At 39.7% G+C, this 19541-nt stretch overlaps 1 pseudogene; it reads right to left on the reverse strand.

The window, feature by feature from the left end:
- Positions 1 to 8907: 8907 nt before the first annotated feature.
- Positions 8908 to 14865, reverse strand: LOC130017028 (importin subunit alpha-8-like; annotated as a pseudogene).
- Positions 14866 to 19541: the final 4676 nt, after the last annotated feature.

Raw genomic sequence — 19541 nt, forward strand, 5'->3', positions numbered from 1 at the left:
TACTTGAAAATGGATTTAAGACCTTCAAATCAGACTTATATCTATTAAATTTGTTGAGGAAAGTAAAGACAGAAATCTCCGATATTGACCTCTGAGGAATCTTCACTATTCTGCTATATTGAATTTACATGGAGCAGACCAACCCAGAATCCCATGGCCAGCATGTGCCCTAAGAGAACAAATCACACCATATGCACTAGTAAAAAAAATCCTAAAATACAATCTGTTAATGTCCAGTCCCATAAACAACCAAGAACAATTAAAATAAAGGAATTCATAGATGTTAACAGGGTGTCAGGGTGTCCCAAATGTCTGGGAAGAGCCTCAATTATATCAGACTGTTATAATCTGTCTGCCTGAAAGATACATTTGAGCAACAATTCTATCCATCCTTAATGATCTGAAAACACATTTGAACACATTTTCAATAAACCTGAAGACAGCCTGATGGGAAAAAGAAGTGAAAGCACTCAAACACAAGTGATAGAGCTAAAGAGTACAGTAGCAAGTCTCATCAGCAAATGGGATGAAGCTGAAAATTGAATCTATGATTTTGAAGATAGAAGAAACAACTTCAGAAATAAAAATGAGGCAGTTTGAAAATAGAATGAGAAATAAAGATACCTTAAGAGGCATTATTGACAGTACTAAGAGGAGCAATCTCAGAATCAGAGTAATTTCAGATTGAACACAATTCAACGCAATCCCAGTAGAGGGTTAGGAGCATAGAGGAAGAAACATGGGTTAAAAAATAATTAGATGACAATTTACTGATCCAAGAGGTTCAAAGAGTGCTAGATAAATCAAACCCAAACAGAACAACACTAACATACCTTGTAATCAAAATGGCAATAACCAAATAGAGAGACACATTCCTTAAACCAGAGAGAAATAGAATCTTACATATAAGGGGGAAAGCATAAAATTTATAGCAGATTTCTCTAAAAGAAACTCCGCAGGCAAAGAGAAGGAGATGGCATATCCTTATTCATCCAAAGTATTGAATGAAAAGGAAGTTCCAACCAAGAATACTCTACCTAAGCAAGGTAAACCATCAGAGTTGAAGGGGGGTTATAAAAACACTCTCAGACAAACAGGAGCTGGAGGCATTTACAAAATTTAAACAGATTTGTCTGGATCACTGACTTCACTTATATAAAAAAGTGATAAAAGAGCAAAAACTACAAAGTGACTTATAGATGTATGTAAAATTATTTCCTCCTACTAATAATTCCCATATAAGGACTGAGCTCTTTCATGAAATGGCACAAAATGGCTGGATGAATTAAAGAAACAAAACCCAACCTTCTGTTTAGTTTTTTTATAAGATGGACACTTATATTCTCATGATAAAGAAAGGCTAAAAGTGGGAAAGTGATAAGCTTAAAGGCTAATGACAATGACAGATTGAAGAAAGCAGGCACAGCCACACCTTTATCAGACCAAATAAAATTAAACCTCAATAAAACAGTAGGAAAATAGAGTACATGCTGGTTATGTATCTATTGGATCAAGAGTAACTCTACTTCTTTGCACCAAATGAAGGAGCAGCAAAGTATTTAAAGAAACTTCTAATAGACATGTGGAGATAGAACAATGGAAACACAAATTAATGAGGCAGTTTAAAACTCCACTCTCATCATTAGACAGGTCAACCAAAGAGAACATCAGCAATAAAAAAGCCCTAAAATGAGGAATAGGAATAATTGTGGCTAATAGTCATATTTAGGACCCTTTCACAAAGAAAAGCTGAATACATATTCAATACTGTACATAAAATATTCTCAGGAAAGATTGTATGTTATAACACAATTCAAATATCCATAGAGTTACAAAAATAGAAATTATATCAAGCAGCTTTTCAGACCACAGTCTTATGAGAGTAGAAATTATTCATGAACAAAAATATTAGAAAATCTCAGATATTTGAAAAATGAACAACATGCTATTGAATTACAATTGTAATAGAGAAAGGGGGAGAAGAAATAAAAAGATTCTTCAAAATGAATAAGACTGAAAACAAACATTCAAACACTGAACAAAAAATTACTAAGATGTGTACTGGCTTACATCAAGAGAAAACTCAAGTCAATACTCTAAATTCACAGCAGGAAGAACTAGAAATAGATCAACAAGTGAATTTCAAAGTAAGCAAAACAAAGTAAACAATAAAAAACAAAATCAGAGATCATTGACATAGAAGTAAAGAAAACAAAACAAAAGGTAAATGAAACCAAGAGGCTTTGTATATTTGTTTTAAAAGAACAAGAGTTATGAACCATTATCAAAATTCATGAATTTAAAAATGTGGGAAAAAAACCAATAAATTGCCTTAGGAATAAAAGGGTAGAAATTAGAACAGACACCGACGAGATCTTAAGAGATAACTATGAAAAATGCCTATATTACTAATATGCAAACTTGAAAAAATGGATGAATACTTAGAACCATATAACATTCTAATATTAAATCAGAAAGAAGTAGAAAACCTGAACAAAAAAATCACAAAAAGGAAATTGAAACAGTAATCCCACAAGAACAAAAGTCCAATCCAAATGTGTTCACTTGTAAATTTCACAAAAATATTAAACTATACTTAATGAACCATAGTTACTCCTCAAATTTTTCCAGTTTAACAAAAAGACAGAAATTCTTCCTAACAGCTCCTTTGAAACCAACATTACCCCAGTGCAAGAAGCAAAAATAGATAGATGAGGGGCTGGAGCGACAGCACAGCTGGTAGGGTGTTTGCCTTGCACGCAGCCGACCTGGGTTCGATTCCCAGCGTCCCATATGATCCCCTGAGCACCTCCAGTAGTGATTCCTGAGTGCAGAGCCAGGAGTGGCCCCTGTGCATTGCTGGGTGTGACCCAAAAAGGAAAAAAATAGATAGATGAAAAATGAAAATACAGACCAATATCCCTAATAAATATTGATGGAAATCTGCTCAACAACATAAAATTCACATAATATTTCAAAATAAAACTATAAAATTAATAAGAGAAAGAAATTGTACATTCAGGATACTTAATAAAAGGAAACTGAAATGAAGAATCCTCTATTGTGCATGATTATAACTGAGACTTAAGAGAGAAATCAAAACTTTCTCACACTTACTTACAATAATGTAAATGGCAAAAACAACCAATATCTTAAGAGAAAAATGGAAACAAAGTTTATCATGCTAATAATGTCTAAAGTGTCAATGGACTTAACTCTCTTGTCAAAAAACAGAGTAGCTAGATGGGTAAAAATACAAATCCAACTTTCTGCTACTTAAAAAAAAACATGTGGGGCTAGAACAACAGCACAGTGAGTAGGGCATTTGCCTTGCACGTGGCCAACCCAGGTTTTATTCCTGGTACCACATATGGTTCCCCAAGCACCACCAGCAGTAATTCCTGAGTGAAAAGCCAGAAGTAACCCTGTGCATTGCCGGGTGTGATCCAAAAAGCCAAAAAAATTAAAAAGAAAATGCATTTGAAACCTTATAATAAACACAGACTCAGAGTAAAGATTAGGAGACAATCATGCTTTATTTGGGAGGTGGGGACAGGTGGCGATTTGAGTGCGTTGGGACACATCAACGGTGCTCAGTGTGTGAATTAGGGATCATGCCTGGTGGGCTAATGGGATCATATGGGAGGCCGGGGTTGAACCCAGATTTGCCACATACAAGGTGAGTGACCTACTTGCTGTACTATCTCTCTGGCCTGGGGAGCAATCATTCTTAAAAGCTAACAAAAAATGAAACAGCCATACTTGTGTCATTACCAAATTGCCAAAATTACCATCCTACCCAAAGCACTATAGAAATTCAATGCAATCATCACCAAAATTATGATTAAAGAACCTTGAACAAAATCTACAAAATTTTGTTCATAACTGTAAAAATTCTTGAGTAGCAAAGCTGTTCAGAGAAAAATATGGGATGAACTGCTTGTCCTGATTTTAAATTATATTGTAAATCTGGAGTAATCAAAATTGTCTGACATTGCAATGAAAACAAATTTTCAAGTCAATGAAATAGAATTGAGGACTCAGAGATAAATCCTCAGATATATGGACAGTTATTCCATGACAAAGGAACACAATGCATGATGTGCAACAAAGAAAACATCATCTTCAACAAATAGTGTTTAGAAAGCTGCATACCACATGCAAAAGAAAAAAATAAAATAAAAAAATCTGATATTTATCTCACATAATGCATGGTAGTTAATTCAAAGTGAACAAAGTGCAGTAGACCCTGAGATCAGTTCATAAAAGACAAAGTACATTTAGTCAAATAAAGGCAGAACTCTAGAACATGGACCCTGAGTGAATTGATTTCATTGACAAAGATAACAAATGCAAAATAGAACTCATCAAAATGAAATGTTTTTCACATAATGGGCACACTAAAAAGACATCATGCTAAATGAACAAAATATTTGTGTACAATACATCAGAAAATAGACTAACATACAAATAAATAAAATACTCACAAAGTTCAACTATAGTTATCTTAACCCCTATGAAATAATAGGGAGATGTGATGAACAGACATTTTTTGTTGATGAAAACAGGCATATAAAACCTTATTTATTATCCCCTGTTATCAGAGAAATGCAAATCCAAATGAAAAACATCAAAAAGTCAAAATGGCATATATAAAAAATGAAAATAACAAGTGCTGACAGGAAGATGGTGAAAAAGTAACATTGATAGTGGTTTTGGTGTTAGAATATTTTATGCCTAAAACTCAACTATCAATATGTTTGCAAATCACAGTTTATTTAAAACAATTAATTTGAAATAAGAAAAAATAATCCTTATTCTTTGTTAATGAATGGAAATGGTATAATCTACTCAGTCTCTATGAAGAGTTTGAAGATTTTAGATGCACACACACACACACACACACACACACACACACACATACACACATACACACAATCTTCACATAGCCCAGCTATTCTACTTCTTGTCATCTGTTCCCAAAATGAGAATAAAATATTCATATGAAAAGATGAATGCCATCTGGGGACCATAAAGTAACAAAATAAAAGACTAACATTCCAGAATAGTCGAGATACGTACCAGGAGGTTCACTCCATGGCTTGAAGGCCAGCCTCACATGCTAGGGGAAAGGGCAGCTCATACAGAGAAGGGAACACCAAGTAAAGGGTGTTGAGAGGATCCTCCCAGGATGGGAGGAACATGCTGAAAGTAGAATATAGACCGAAAATGATTGCCACTCAATGCCTCTTTTGCAAACCTCATCACACAAAAGGAAAGAAAGAACAAAAGGGAATGCCCTGCCACAGAGGCAGGATGGAATGGGGGGATGGGAGGGGTGGAAGGGTTCCTGGGATCATTGGGGGTGGAGAATGGGCACTGGTGGAGGGACGGGTACTTGATCACTGTATAACTGAAACCCAAGCACAAAAACTTGTAAGGTCAACAACTGTACCTCATGGTGTTTCACACATGGTGTTTATTAATAAAAAATAAATAAATAAATAAAATAAAATACTTTTTAAACAACAACAACAACAAAAGTTGAATACACACCTGTGTTCACTGAAATACCACGTACAATAGCTAGGATATTGAAAGAACTTAAATATCCAAAAACATGTGAATGGATAATAAAGTTGTGGAGTATACATTCAATACTACAAAGTTATAAAAGGATAGTGTAATTACCTACAACATAGATGAAACTGGGCTGGAGTGATAGCACAGTGGGTAGGGCATTTGCCTCACACGCGGCCCATGCAGCCGACCAGAATTCGATTCCTCCGCCCCTCTTGGAGAGCCCGGCAAGCTACTGAGAGTATCTCGCCCGCACAGCAATGCCTGGCAAGCTACCTGTGACGTATTCAATACGCCAAACACAGTAACAACAAGTCTCGCGATGGAGACATTACTGGGCCTGCTCGAACAACGGGAGGACAGTGCTACAGTGCATAAATGAAACTGAAGTGTATTATTTTAAGCAAATAATTCAGAGTTAAAAGCTTTGGTGTGTGTGCGTGTGTGTGTGCGTGTGTATGTGTGCATGTGCACACTTATAAAAGTTTGGTGAGTAGGACATCAAATTTCATCTTAGACCTCACTGTAGTAATGTGAGACCGTTGTTTCAGGCCCAAAATTATATCTCATAATCTACTCAGGAACACTCTGTCATATTGGAAATCCAAAGCATTTTAATATCAAAATTTTGACTTAATTCTCTTTACTATCTTACCAAGTTAGCTTCTGGCTTGAAAGCCTGTGCTAGAAAGCTGTATCTTTGAATATTCTTGCTTCCTCTAATCACCTCTTCAACTTACTGGAAAATGTTTCAGATCTTAGGCCAGGGATATGTCTCAGTGTTAGAATACTGCCTTTCTTTTGTGAAGTCTTCTTTGTTTTAATTTTGTTTTGAATCTCCATTAAAAAACACTTGCACAAGTTGTTTATGGTTGGGTTTAAGTCATAAAATGCTCAAATATCCATCCCTTCACAATTTTCCACCCATTTCGATACTACCACCCCCCCGATCACCTATCACCTATCCCTCTTCCCATCTGCCTTTTCTTCTTTCTCTCTCTATTTCTGTCTCTCTGTGTCTCTGCTTTTGCCTCTCTCTCACACACTCGCTCTTTCCTTCTGGGCATTATATTCTATATTACAGGTACTAACAGGTTATGTCCCATTTAAATTCTGCTGAGAAAAACATCTTTATAAAATGGAGCTGGATAAAAAATACCATGGCATACTACATAAAATACATTTGCTTTGCACATGACTGATCTAAGTTCAATCCTTGACACCACATCTGTTTTCCCCAAGCAGTAACAGAAGTGATCCCTGAGGAAAATAATAAAATTAAAACAATTTTGTTTATATTTACTGAGAGAAGTATTCTAGAATAGTTAAGATAACAAATTCGGGTCCAGAGAGAGTGCTCAAAGGGTTGAAAGCATGTCATAGATGCTGAAGTCGATCCCTGATATAGATTGCCCCAGTAGTACCATCAATTATGAACTCAGTATATTCTAGTACATTTGAACTGGGGCAGCATTTCATTTCTTGGCTTCAGCACCAGACATTCTGACCTGTACTGTAGGATAACACTCTTTTGTCCTTCCTCAGGTAGCTTAGGTTTGTCAGGTCACACCCATCTAAGGACACTGAACTTGTATTGTAAGCAATGTCCTTTCTGTGTGAACACAGGAAGACAGTTAATATTATGCTTTGTAACTTGGGAGTTGATTGACTCCAAATAATATTTACGCCTGGGCATCTGATTTCTTGACTCAGTTGCCCTTAGTTCCTAGCACCCCAAAAGCAGGGTCCCAACGAGGGACTGAATGGACCCAGGGCAAGCAGTGAGCTACCCTGGCATCAAAATGGGCCAGGCCAAAGAGCCACGATACTCAACTATAAGTTGAGGGCATTGATCATGGACAAATGCTGTCATGATCCAAAAGTAAGTAACGACGAGAATAGGACCCTGCTGGAGCTAGGAAGATTAACCTGGCCTGAGGACTGTGGAATGTATAGTGAGATGTTCTCAGGAAGAACCAAACCAAATTTATATCTCTTACTGTGCTCATACAGAATGACATTGCTACAAATATTAGAAGTATATTTATGACAATTATTTAAGTAGATTACTAACTGAGGAAAGAACACACCCTTGTTGGGATCCCACCCTTGAGCGGATCTCCTAGTAATCTGAAGTAATCTCTGTAGATGAGATTTTATCCTTGAGTTAATCTGGAGGAGTGGTATTACCTCTCTTTGTTGATTCGTCAGTATTCAACCCACCTTTATGTCACCGCCTTTTGTGACCGCTATATAAACTAAGATCTAAGCTCGGAGAGGAGAGTCAGGAGCGAGAGAGCTTGGGCTCCAGAGATCCAGAGTCAGAGCCAGAAGGAGAGAGGTTCCAAGATTGGGGCCCAGGAGATAAGGAGGCAGAGAAAGATAGGAGTGAAGAGGATTAGAATAAACTACTATTGATATAGCACAGCGGGTAGGGCGTTCGCCTTACAAGCGGCCAACATGGCCGACCCGAGTTCGATTCCTCCGCCCCTCTCGGAGAGCCCGGCAAGCTACCGAGAGTATTCGATATGCCAGACACAGTAACAACAAAGTCTCCAATGGAGATGTTACTGGGCCCGCTCGAGCAAATCGACGATCAACGGGAGGGCCTTTACCTTTACCTTTACCTTACTATTGATATAGACCGGCCTGGCCCTCGTTTCTTCTTCCATCTGCCCTTGGCCAACAGCCATTCTGATCCAGGCCACACACAGCGGCTCAAGAGCACCGAACACAGGTGGTGAGACAGTGCCATCCAGTGAGCCTGTGAATACACAACCTTCGGCGAGATAAGATTTTACACTGTACCACCAAGCCAACCACTGCTGGATAGTCCCCAATACTGCGGCAAAAATGACAAACCTCATTTATATTAACATCAAGAAAAATAAAATACTTCCCCTCACTTCCCCTCACTTTATTTAAGCACCATGGTTTACAACGTTCTTCATGATGATTCTATATTCCAGCACCAATACCACCACCATCATCACAATACCACCACTATGATCACAGTCCTTCCAGAAGTCTATATTTTCCCACCAGGCCTCAAGGGTGCCTCAACAGCAGGCCCATAATAATTCATTTTAGATCACTTGTTAGCACTGAATGGCTAAGGAAATAATAAAAATATTTTAGTAGAAGAAAATTTGTGAAAATAGTTGTAGCCCAGGACGGGGACATGAAGTCCTCGTCTGAGAGTTTATTAAGCTGTTGTTACAAGTTAAATCTTCTATGTTAATGTTTCTGTTAGTGGAGATTGGTTGGCTTCTATGTTACATCCCATCTATTAAGGTATGCTACTACTGGCACATCACACTTGTGGGGTTAGTAGATGGTTAGTGTTTCAGGGTTTGGTTCCAGAAAATTCAGAATACTTAACTGGGCAATCCTGCCAAAGGCATGGTGGTGATTTTGGGATGTGAGAACAGCTGCAAGGGTTTTGATAGGTCTGTGATGTTCCCACAAACTTTGAGAATGCTCCACAGGTTTCAACCTGAAATGAATTAGAAATGTTTGTAGTTACTTAATCTCTTTGGAGATTTCTTTATGTCTCTGGGAAAAGGCTAGCAGATGAGTTATGCGACAGGGGTGCTGGGCCATGGGCGTGGCTACCTGGTTCCAGGAAGATTGGGGGTGGGGTCTAAGGGGTGGTTGTCCATTCTGACTCCGAGAAGTCCTGAAGTTTTCTGTAACAAAGACCCATATACCTGAGATTTTTGGCACATTAGGTTCTCTGTGGAACTCAATTCTGAGGTTGTTGTGTCCAGCTAGAGGAGGTATGCAATGGCTTTGGAGTTTGAGAATGGCTACTGAGGCTTTGTTAGTACTACAACTGACCACACACCCCCTCTGAGAACACCTCAGAGGTCTCAGCCAAGAACAGGTGTCCAAGAAATTTTTACAGTTAGTTGATCTCTTTCAAGATAAAACAATAGGTTTTGTAATAAACTAATGTAGTGTAAAATGTTTTTTGAAAACTATAAATCATCAAAATAATTTTAGACGACACAAATAAGTGAAAGATATTACATGTTTATGATGTAAAGAATTAATGTGTCAAAATTTCCATACCACAAAGTGATTCATAAACTTAATGCAATTCAATAAAATTCCAGTAAAACCAAAGTCATTTTATTAACCAAAAATTTAAAATACTTAAGTCTTGCCATCTTTGCAGCATTCAGCCTAAGAGAAGGACCACATGGAGGGTGCGGGAACCACAGATCCCGAAAAAAAAAAAAAAAACAGGTTCCAAAAAGAGCCGAGATCACCGGCAAGTCCCAGATGGGTTAGGTGCCGCATCCCGCCTCCCCCAGATGGAACCCCGGTGACCAGAAGCCTCTACAAACACAGCTCAAGTATGGGGGAACTAGGACTTTTTCTCAAATCTGCCGAACTACAGCTCCCAGGTAACCTCTGATTCCAGAAGTCACGCCCACAGCCCGCCCCCCAGCACCATCTTTGCAGCATTCAGCCTAAGAGAAGGACCACATGGAGGGTGCGGGAACCACAGATCCCGGAGGAAAAAAAAAAACAGGTTCCAAAAAGAGCCGAGATCACCGGCAAGTCCCAGATGGGGTAGGTGCCGCATCCCGCCTCCCCCAGATGGAACCCCGGTGACCAGAAGCCTCTACAAACACAGCTCGAGTATGGGGGAACTAGGACTTTTTCTCAAAACCGCGTGGCCGCATAAGCGGCCACGCGACATCCCTCTATATACAAAGTGATCAATGGGAAGTAAAGCACCCAATCTTTCTCCCTGAAAATCAGAGTTAAGTTTGGAGCACGGCCACAGCCCCAGAAACACAAGGACTTAATGCAGAACTCAGCAGCTTGGAGCAGAAAAGTGAACGGACTATGCGTTAATCCAGGCAATCATTTCTGCCCAGAGGGGAAAGGGTGTTGCCCCATTCGCCCTCTCTTCTCTGGAAAGAAGGATGGCGACCGCATAGGAGCCTTGTGGACAGCAGGTATGAGCCAGGGGTGTGGGGACGACTAAAACCTCATGGGAAGGGGGGCGTTCCGGTCTGTCCTTCACGCCCTACTGAGGTCAACAGTTGCCCCCCACGAGCGGCTCCCCAGCACGGCCACAGCCCCAGAAGCACAAGGACTTAATGCAGAACCCGGCAGCTTGGAGCAGAAAAGTGAACGGACTATGCGTTAATGCAGGCCATCATGTCTGTCCGGAGGGGAAAGGGTGTTGCCCCATTCGCCCTCTCCTCTCTGGAAAGAAAGATGGCGGCTGCATGGGAGCTTTGTGGATAGCAGGTATGAGCTGGGGGTGTGAGGGCGACTAAAACTTCATGGGAAGGGGGGCCTTCCGGTCCGTCCTTCACGCCCTACCGAAGCCACCAGTTGCCCCCCACGAGCGGCTCTCCAGCATGGCCACAGCCCCAGAAGCACAAGGATTTAATGCAGAACCCAGCAGCTTGGAACAGAACAGTGAACGGACAATGCGTTAATCCAGGCCATCAAGTCTGCCGGAGGGGAAAGGGTGTTGCCCCATTCGCCCTCTCTTCTCTGGAAAGAAGGATGGCGGCCACATGGGAGCCTTGTGGACAGCAGGTATGAGCCGGGTGTGTGGGGACGACTAAAACCTCATGGGAAGGAGGGCGTTCCGGTCCGTCCTTCACGCCCTACCGAGGTCACCAGTTGCCCCCCACGAGCGGCTCTCCAGCACGGCCACAGCCCCAGAAGCACAAGGACTTAATGCAGAACCCGGCAGCTTGGAGCAGAAAAGTGAACGGACTATGCGTTAATCCAGGCCATCAAGTCTGCCGGAGGGGAAAGGGTGCTGCCCCATTTGCCCTCTCCTCTCTGGAAAGAAAGATGGCGGCCGCATGGGAGCCTTGTGGACAGCTGGTATGGGCCGGGGGTGTGGAGGTGACTAGAACCTCATGGGAAGGGGGGCATTCCGGTACGTCCTTCACGCCCTACCGAGGTCACCAGTTGCCCCCCACAAGCGGCTCTCCAGCACGGCCACAGCCCCAGAAGCACAAGGACTTAATGCAGAACCCAGCAGCTTGGAGCAGAAAAGTGAAAGGACTATGCGTTAATCCAGGCAATCATGTTCGCCCAGAGGGGAAAGGGTGTTGCTCCCTTCCGCCCTCCTCCCTCTGGAAAGAAAGATGGCGGCCACATGGGAGCCTTGTGGACAGCAGGTATGAGCCGGGGGTGTGGGGGCGACTAAAACCTCATGGGTCGGGGGGCGTTCCGGTCCGTCCTTCACGCCCTACTGAGGTCACCAGTTGCCCCCCACGAGCGGCTCTCCAGCATGGCCACAGCCCCAGAAGCACAAGGACTTAATGCAGAACCCGGCAGCTTGGAGCAGAAAAGTGAACGGACTATGCGTTAATCCAGGCCATCAAGTCTGCCGGAGGGGAAAGGGTGTTGCCCCATTCGCCCTCTCCTCTCTGGAAAGAAAGATGGCGGCCACATGGGAGCCTTGTGGACAGCAGGTATGAGCCGGGAGTGTGGGGGCGACTAAAACCTCATGGGAAGGGGGGTGTTTCGGTCCGCCCTTCACGCCCTACCGAGGCCACCAGTTGCCCCCCACGAGCGGCTCTCCAGCACGGCCACGACTCCAGAACACAGAAACCAATTTCTTAACTATCTGACTTTCAGTAGAAATACTTCCAGGGTCAATAGGTAAAATAACAGAAATCCAAAACCAACATTTAATTCTTGAACCCAGCTGTAGAAAGCAAATCACTTCACAATGCTTTTTCAGCATGTCTGATTTGGGGGGTGGTAAACTCTAAATAAGAGTGGTGAATCTTTTATTGAAACAATGAATCTAATCAAAGCAAATAAATAAATAAATAAATAAAATGGATGGACTGGTCCATGCTGCCCCCACCTGTGAAGTTACTGATCCTGCAGAGAGCCTCTCTCTAGACTTGAACTTCTCTGTTTTTTAGCAGCATTGCCAAGAGAGGCAGTATCTTGTAGGAGGTGAGCTGCTGAATGTGCTGGCAGTACTCTGTGGCCACATTGCTCAGGGCCTAGGCTGCTCCTCCTCCTGGATGCCGGTGTCAATGACCACCTGGGTCTGGTGATCTGTGCACATGATGATATTCCTTAAGGTGCAGAAAGAGGGGGATCAAGACATTGAGCTCCACCAGTCTGGGCAGGACTGTTATGTCAACCACTGGCCAATGTGCTTGTTGGAACCATCTCTGAGGTAAGGCAGGACCCAGTCTTGGTGCTGCAGGAAGTGGGAGAGTGTGGGTAGTGTTTGCTTCACTGATACTTTGCAGGGGTGTGGGACCTTGTTCTGGCACATTCTGGACAAAGAAAGGTGATCTGCTGAAATGTGACTGATGTGGTCGACGAAATGAGGAAGAGCAGGTGGGGAATGGCATTGCTGCAGATGAGAATGGCTCTGAACTCTGGACTGTCCCCTGCTATATTCCCAAGCACACAGTCATGTGAGCTGAGGAATGTTGGTCAAAGCCCAGGCTGCCTTGAACTGCCTTGAATTGCCTTGAACTGCAAGAACTGAAAGAACAGATGAAGTGAGGACTTCAGGAATTCTGCCATCCTGGGAATTAGCTCTGTCTCTACAACCAGTTTTAGAGAACTACTTCACTGGAACAGTGTTTTCCTGGCTGCCTGAACGGCCTGGAACCAGAGGTCCAGAGCCGAGGTATTTCTATCACTGATGATTTCCAGCAGGAAGAGACTCATCCTTCTGGTTAACTCTTTGGAAGCTGGGTCAAGGGACAGATGAGTGATGTCCCTCTCTTTAAGGCTTACTCATTTTTATGGCCTTCTGGAACTCCAGGTTGACTGCCTGGTTGACTACATATAGGTACAGATGTCAACAAATGACATTCTTAGTGAAAAAGGAAACTTACAGAATGGGAGGAAAGTATGTGCAATCTAAGTGTCTGGTAAATGGTTAATATCCTGCCAAACTATATGAAATTCTATTATTCAAAAACAGACACACATATACACATGTATATACTTCTAGTCACAAATTTCAAGAAATTTACTTCCTACTAAACAGTTACAGGTAATTTAACAATGGGAAAATTAGCAAAATATATATTCTGTCATGGTTTACTAGACCAAATAGAATTTAGGGGAAAAAATTAGGAAGAAAGGAATATTCAAAATGGTGAAAGATTTAATTCTCACAGAGGGAAAACACATTGAAAGTATAAATATGCAACAATGGAGTATCACTATGCATGAAGATGATCACACTTGGAAGAAATGAACAGAGAAATATGCAAATCCACAATCTTAGATTTATACATCATACAATAAACAGTAATTCAAACCACTAGAGGAAAACAAGGACATGTATTTGCAGAACTATACAATTAACTGACTGCCCATAATTGGTATTTATATTACAATATACTCAACATAAAATGCACATTTTAAGCATGCAGATAATATTAAAATAATAATAATGGAATGTACTACATTTTACATAAGTTTTAGAATTTACTAGAAATCAGAACAATTTCTAGTAGACATCAAACTTAAAATAATCATTCAAGAAAAAATAATTTCAACGCACCTATAATTAGTAAAAAAAATGTGACCCTATAATTTAAGGTAGTGTCCAAATTCTTTTGATCCAGATAGTTTTACTGAGTAATTCTGTAAAACATTTAAATAGATATATCCTTGATTATACAAGTGCCCTACAAAATAAGATAACACTTCCCAAAATAAATTTATGATTAGAGAACATAAACTGAAACAAGACAAATATTCTTCATCTCACTGTGTTGGGGCTGGAAAGATAGTACAGTGGGCAGGGTATTTACTTTGCATGTGACATACCCAGATTCTATATCCCACACAGCATATGGTCTCTTGAATTTTCCATGAGTGATCCCTAAGCACAGAGTCAGGAGAAACCCCAAAGCACAATTGCTGGGTGTGACTCAAAAACAAAACAAAACAAAAAACAATGTTTTAATTAGGAAGTTATGAATACGTACCCTCAAATTTGGACATGATTATATGCTTATGAAACAAAAAATTGGAAGATAGATATAATTCAAGTTGTAGAAGAGTGCGTACCTTATGTGTGTAAGGCCCTGGGTAAGATCGCTGCCACTCCCTTGAAAAGTAAATGTTTTGGTTCATGAATTTGGGTGGGAAACAATTCTGTTCATCACAATACTCACATGAGTTCGTGTTGTTGAGGATCAAAGAATTACCTTGTAACTTCCAAGGTTTATAATTGTGTCTATGAAATGAACTTAAAGCAGGCAGAGACTTTTTGGGAGAAAGAATCACGACGATCACCACCATCCTGTTATTCGTCGATTGCCTCAAGCAGGCCCCAGTAACGGGAGAAAGAATATTCAGATGTATTCTTTGAAATATTATGTTCACAGGGACATGACAGGGAAGTATCCCCCAAATTGGGAGATTAAAAAGCTGTCTCAAGGAGGAACTGGAAAGAGGGGATGTGAACAACTTAAGATATATGTAAGTTATTTTTAGTAAAGATGAACGGGTCCTTGAAATAATGATTGCTTATCTGGGTGTGGTATTGACACCTAAAAATCTCTTCTGTGATACATCGATCTTCCTTGGTTAATGAAATTCCCAGGAATTATGACTGCTAAATTCTTTTTGGAGTATCTATCTTTAGGAAGATGAATTAAGTTCAGTGAAATCCTTTGATAGACCTGCTGCTTTCTAGAATCTTCAGGTAAAAAATTATGAAGGATGAATGAGTAAAGGAGTAGTTTGATGGTTGAATGATATTGAAATTTTAGTAGATAGTGGTAAAAATTACACCTCTATAGAAATGGAAAGTTAAAATCTCGAATTTCCATGATACTGTAAATCAATGAAATTTTTAAGTAAAATAACTATACAAAAGCAGCACATTATGGTCTTTCATGTGTTTTTCTCCTTAAATTACATACGATAACACTTGTTATCTTTTTTTCAGACCACTTTCCACACGTTTGGACGAGCCTCACGCATGAGGAACTGGCAGAGGAACCCAGGTGCTCCGGGGGCTGAGATCTCCAAGATCTCAGATCTTATTCAGATCATATCGGGACTGGGCCTCTACCCAGATCTTCCATCTTCCAGTAGCTAGGTGTTACACCCACCAACTGCCCCAGGTACCATGTAATCCCGTCAATGGCCAAGACCCAGAGACTGTAAAACCAAGCTCCTGGAAGCATATAACCTCTTATTGTCTTGTTCTCACTCTCAGAGAACCCAGCAGGCTACTGAGAGTGTTCTGCCCTTAGAGCAGAGCCTAGCAAGCTTCCCATGGAGTATTCACTGTGCCAAAACCCAGTAATAATGATGGGTCTCTTTCCCCTGACCCTGAAAGAGCCTCCAATGTGGCACTTGCTAAAATCTCAGGGCTAGAACAAATAGAGAAGTTACTGGTGCCTGCTCGAGGAAATCGATGAACAACGGGATGACAGTGATACAGTGAAAACTTGTTTAAAGTACAAAAGAGTTAAAACTCATCGATGGGCTAAAAAGTCATAGTGTTGGTTAGTGTTATAAGAGATTAGTGATATATAGAGTAATACTCCTAGACTGCTGTTCCAATATGGGTATTTTTGGGACTTAATTGCACAAATGTGTCCTATTTTTTAAAATTCTGCATGTATAATTAAAGCACTTTTAAATATGTATGCACATAGTATTTATACTGAATATTATATAGACATACATACACTTACCATAGAATTTGTTGCCTTTTCTTTCAATAACTTCCTGTACTATAACATTTTATTATATCATTGATGATGTATCTAATTTCCAATAGTTTGCAATTTCCCTTCAACATCCTTTTGAAACTATTGTTTTAAGTTTATGTCCACAGCAGAGTAAATTTATTCAACTCCATTTATTTATTTGCTAGTACTTTGCACCAATATAATTCAAACAACATCTCAGTATTTTCACAAGGTTGATTCAATGTTATAGAATGGTTCTCTTTGGGCTGAAACTGAAAATTATTTTGTACATTTGCATCCTAAATAGAAATGAATTCATACCAATAAAATACAGGTAGTTGCATTCATTCTACTGTCAATTACATGATCATTTATCTGTTTCGATACATCTAATAGCGTTAAAGATTACCATACTGTCCTGTGTTAATTCCTAATTAAGATTCTTGAAACATTCTTTTAAACTAGTGATAAACTTTTGCTTAAAATTACTCAAAAGATTTTCATGTTTGGCTTTGTATTTGTCTCATTAAATTTATTTTTTATCTCCAATTTAAGATAACCAACACCATCATTTGTTTTAAATTGGACTAAAATTTTGTGCTAGTTCTTCACCTGCATGCCTTTAGCTTTTAGCAGTTGTTCTTTAATTTCACGAAGCTAATTTCTATTTGTTTCTTAACTGCTCAACATATCATTAGCTATACATTTATCACATACGAAAAATCAATTTCATAAAATATATTTTCCTGTAAAAGTTGTAACGTTTCCATCAGATTTAGGATGAGTCCATTTTGTCACATTCTAAATTACAATTTTTTATTATGACTACTTTCTTTGTGTAGGGGAGGGTCACATCTGGCAGTCTCAAGGTTTACCTCTGGCAGTCCACTAAGGAATCACTCCTCACTATACTTGAAAGACCAAATTTGGTACTGGGAATCAAACACTGGTCAACTGCCTGCAAGGCAATTGCCTTGCCGGCTATACTATGTCTTTGGCTCCAGTTCACCTGAGTTTTAACATAAATAATTTTCTTCATTAATTTTTAAGATACAAATATCCATTGACTGCAACATCCTCCATATTATAAAACTTCCAACTAGCAAATTGATCACATATTCATTGCATTTATTTCTTGCAGTATATATTCGGGCTGCAGTGATAGCACAGTGGTAGGGCGTTTGCCTTGCACGCAGCCAACATGGCTGACCCGAGTTCGATTCCTCTGCCCCTCTTGGAGAGTCTGGCAAGCTACCGAGAGTATTCGATATGCCAAACACAGTAACAACAAAGTCTCCAATGGAGACGTTACTGGGCCCGCTCGAGCAAATCGATGATCAACGGGAGGGCCTTTACCTTTACCTTTACTTGCAATATATTTAGTTTTGTTTTTATAATCAATAAACACAATCACTTGAGAAACAAATATGAACACATTCTGCTCCACAAAGAGATTTTCTTGTTGTGATCATAGTTCAAAATGAGGGATGGGAAATTCGAATTGTGCTTCTGTTGCCATGGCTTCAGTAATTTGAAGAGGTGGTCTTCTCACAGTCTAACCCAAGTGACTTTCAATTGGAACTCATTGTTACTTAAAATTTGTGATTTATATTAATCAGAAATCTATTTTGAGACATAGCATGAAGAATATATTTCATTTCATTTTCAGTGGTTCAAAAGTTGTCTTAGTTTTAAATTGTTATGGTAATCAAAGATTAGAAAAGCAATGAGTGTGTTTATGTGTGCTGGGAATGATACCCAAGATAGAATATCTTATGCCAGTATTTATGAGTTAAGTTGCTCTCAGGTTATTTTTTCTGTCAAGTTAGCTTATTTATAAATTTCTACCAAATATAACCTTTAAATAAAATTAAATACTATAATTATATTTACAATAATAATTTGATTATTGTCCATTATTTTGTTATAGTAATCCATGAAAGCATATATTTCCTTGCTCAAAGCTCCTTTTTATTCTTCATGGCCACTACTATTTCCTTATGGTTTTCACAGATTGGGAGAACACTGGGCCATTTCTGCTTTTTCTTGTGAATTATAAATTATTCTTGATAAAATTTCTTCCTAAAAACATTTGATTTGTTTGTTGCTTAAAGACCTTCTCTTTATACTGTTAATTAATAATTATAGAGTTTCTCAGGAATATTTAATAAAAAGTTGCATCAATTTTTGAATTCCATTAGATGACGGGGATTCTTAGATATCAGTGCATACTAAAATAATGTAATGTACACATATAGGAAATAGACATGCTTGCTTTTTCTCTTCTATTTTCCAGTTTCAACAAACACAACCACTATATATATATGTATATATATATATACATATATATATATATATGTTAGATAACATTGGTTTGTCCTTTCTGCCTTGCCACAGGGAGCTTAGTTTTATTGGGATACTCCCAACACAGTGCTCCCATCCCTCTGTGTTTACTTGTAACTTCTTTCTTTGTGCTCTGTTAACTAGTAAATATTGCTTTTCTCTTCTCCTTAAGTCCTTTGTTTAGTTAATTCAGTGCAATGCACTTTTTGTATAGACACAGGAAGACAATACTATGCTTTTGTAACTTGGGAGCAAATTGACTGTGAATAATATTCACTCCTGGGCATCTGTTCTCTCGATTTAAGTTCAGTTGCCTTTACTTCCTAGCACTCCAGAAGCATGGTCCGGGAGAGGGACTTGATGAACCCAGGGCAAGCAGTGAGCTACCCTGGGATCAAAATGAGCCTGACAAAAGCGCCAAAATACTTAACTATAAGTTAAGATCATAGTCATGGACAAATTCTGTCATGGTCCAAAAAGTAATAACTAGATTCGGACCCTGCTAGGGTTAGGAATGTATAACCTGGCCTGAGCACTGTAGTATTGAGTCTGTAGCAAAATGTCCCAAGGAGAGCCACGTTATAAGCTCAATGTATCTCTTACTGTGTCCAAATAAAATTACTAATATAAACAAGTAGAATTAAGATGTTTATTAAGATGCTAATTAAGTTATTGGACTAAGCAGAACAGAAACAGCCCTAGGTTGTATTTCCCTCTCTTAAGCCTGATGGGCAATCAAGAAAGGCTTTCATATGTTGATTGTGATACTGGTTGAGGTGTGGTGGCTACCCTCAATGTGGGAAAGTTGGAGAGAGATGGGAGAGAGAGACCAGGGTAGCAAGACAGAGCATGGAGAGACTAGCAAAGGGGACAGAGGGAGAAGAATGTAGGGGAAGAATGCAGGAGCAGGTACATGGAGAGATGAGA

This window comes from Sorex fumeus, unplaced genomic scaffold (genome assembly GCF_029834395.1).
Source record: "Sorex fumeus unplaced genomic scaffold, SorFum_2.1 ptg000171l, whole genome shotgun sequence".
In the NCBI taxonomy this organism is placed as follows: Eukaryota; Metazoa; Chordata; class Mammalia; order Eulipotyphla; family Soricidae; genus Sorex; species Sorex fumeus.